Consider the following 2,500-nt stretch of genomic DNA (forward strand, 5'->3'; position numbering starts at 1 on the left):
AATTCAGTATAAAACATTTTATTTCCTCGTGCTCTCGGCCAGAGGCAATTGACTAGGTAACATCGGATAAATAAACATGTCATTAAAAATCGAATAAATGCATCAACTGTAGAAAAGAAAAAAAAGGAAAAAATATATATAGCAGATTTTCAAATAAATCAACAACCGAAGTATATATATAATATACATATATAATGATGATGTGTAACTTAAAAACTAGACTCACAGACACTGTCGATAACATTGATAAATGGCAAAAGCAGAAAATCAGTATATAATTAAGATTATGTAGAGCACAGTGACCTATACACACGCATGTATTTAGCATTCATACAGAACTGTCTTATTAACTCTGGAGTAGAAGAACAATGCGTCTGAAAAACGACGAAATTGGATGACCGTTTCAGGAGATCGACCGTCGCTTCCGGGCGCTGAAAGGCGTTTCATTGTGAATTTTGGATCTCTTTTTCTTTGGGATTATTACCTTTGGGGAAGAAAGGGACAAAAAGAGAGAGAAAGGATTGATTTTCTCTTCCTTTCACTTTCTTCTTCGTCAAATATCAACAAAAACTTACGAAACGATAGTCTTTATCTCCTGTGTCTTCTCTTTTTATGTTTTATTTCTCATTATTCTTTATAGATATTCCTCCAGATACTCCAAAATCGGTGACCTGTTTATCATCATAATACAGCTTGGTATAGCGAAGTATAAAATGGATTAAGTTATGTCATTGGCACAGCCGTTACTTAATCTTAGTGATCACGTATGACTAAATAAAAAATCCCGAGGGCTGTCGAGCCGTTCCTTGCGGCTGGCGCGACTCGCGGAGGAAGGAGAGAGAGAAGGAAGGAAGGGAGAGACGAAGAAAACAGGGAGATGGAGAAAGTGGGGAATGGGGAGTGTACACATAGATGCAGAAATAGATAAGGAGAGACAGCCGACGGAATGATGATAGGTAGATAGATAGATAGATAGAGAGAGAGAGAGAGAGAGAGAGAGAGAGAGAGAGAGATTAGAGAGAGAGAGAGAGAGAGAGAGAGAGAGAGAGAGAGAGAGAGAGAGAGAGAGAGAGAGAGAGAGCCGGCCACCCCGAAGGGGGCGTGTCCACCAACCAGCCGGGACCACTGAAGCACATTATACCAGCTGCAAGCTCGACTAACTCTATCAAGCACCGGATCCAGGAAACATTAGCTTTCAGTAAGCCTGGGGAGGAGGGAGGGAGGGGAGGAAGGAAGGGAGATGATACTGGTAAATATAAGGAAAAAAGAAAGAGACAAAACAAAAGGAATGAAAATCATGATATCACGAAATTACAAGAATTTCATAGTGGAATGTATGGTTGCATCATTTGTCCCCCAGAAGAATACACATGTATATAAAAAGCTTCTAGACAAAAAAAGAAGAAAAATGGGTCTTTTTCACAGACTTTTAGATGCTGAACAATAACAACAAAAACGTCTTGAGGAAAACAAAATCTTATACATAGAGTGAATGCCCAAGAAGCTTGTAAAAAGGCTACACAACAATAAACAATATTTTGGAGGTTTAAATGATACATAGCATGGATGAATGACTACGCTTCGAGTCGTAATCACTGTTCAAGAAATACTACCCAAGGCTTGAGACGGAGATCACTCTTACTAGGAAAGACCTTCGCGAATCCAAGAAACGCCAAAGGTTTTCGCACTACTAGTCTGAAGTGTCTGACTGAAGTGACGTTAGACGATGTGATACAAAATCGTCCTTGTATTCTAATCAATACCGGTTTCACACATGTCCTTACTCCCTGATTGGTTTGCCAAACGAAATTTAGGGATGAGAGATATCAAGATAGTTTACATCATGAAACACACTGTCCACTTGTAACCTGCCGTTCCTGGGTGACTTCAACACAAACCACTGAACACTAAAAATTCAACATTTTTTTTCTTATTAAAACATTTCAAAAAGCTTTTTTTTTTGGATTTTTAAAAACATTCTTAGATGCTGTACAAATAGTTCGACCGGTGTTGTAAGGTACAAAATATTTCTTCTTTTTCTTCACCATATTATTAAATCTAACATTGGAAATGCTGACTATAAAGACCTCTTCACAACACGTTTCTTACAATAAACACGAATTTCAGATCTTTTCAGCTTTTCACAGTTTCAGGAGTTGACACCTTGACAGAACGGAAGCAAAGAGAGGCCGAGTTCCGAGGGAGCTCAGCAGAATTCAAGGGAGAATACAAAATCAGAAAGACTCAACAGAGCAACAGAAGAAAGAGGGAGAGAGAGAGAAAAGAGAAAGGTAGAGAAGGGTCGGGTGTGGAAAGGAGGAAGAGAATCCTCCTCCGGACATCCCGCCCAACTCCTTCGGAATGCATCGCGTTGACTAGTTCCTATTGAGCCTGCAGAGTCCCCTGTGGCCGCCGATCGGGAGACGCTCAGAACGGCCACAAATCTGGCTCCTCCGACCCACGTGAACAGGAGGCGTGGGTCCGTCTTACCAAGGTTCGG

General features: G+C 40.4%; 1 protein-coding gene across 1 annotated transcript in view; it reads right to left on the minus strand.

Moving 5' to 3' along the window:
* Nucleotides 1-8: 8 nt before the first annotated feature.
* Nucleotides 9-2,500, minus strand: part of LOC113819206 (uncharacterized) — a 4,401-nt gene continuing 1,909 nt past the window's right edge. The window contains exon 1 of the mRNA XM_070120248.1: nucleotides 9-2,500. This exon is cut by the window's right edge and continues 1,909 nt beyond it. The gene's annotated coding sequence lies outside the window, so the exon portion shown is untranslated.

This window comes from Penaeus vannamei, unplaced genomic scaffold (assembly GCF_042767895.1).
Source record: "Penaeus vannamei isolate JL-2024 unplaced genomic scaffold, ASM4276789v1 unanchor3986, whole genome shotgun sequence".
NCBI classification, from domain to species: domain Eukaryota; kingdom Metazoa; phylum Arthropoda; class Malacostraca; order Decapoda; family Penaeidae; genus Penaeus; species Penaeus vannamei.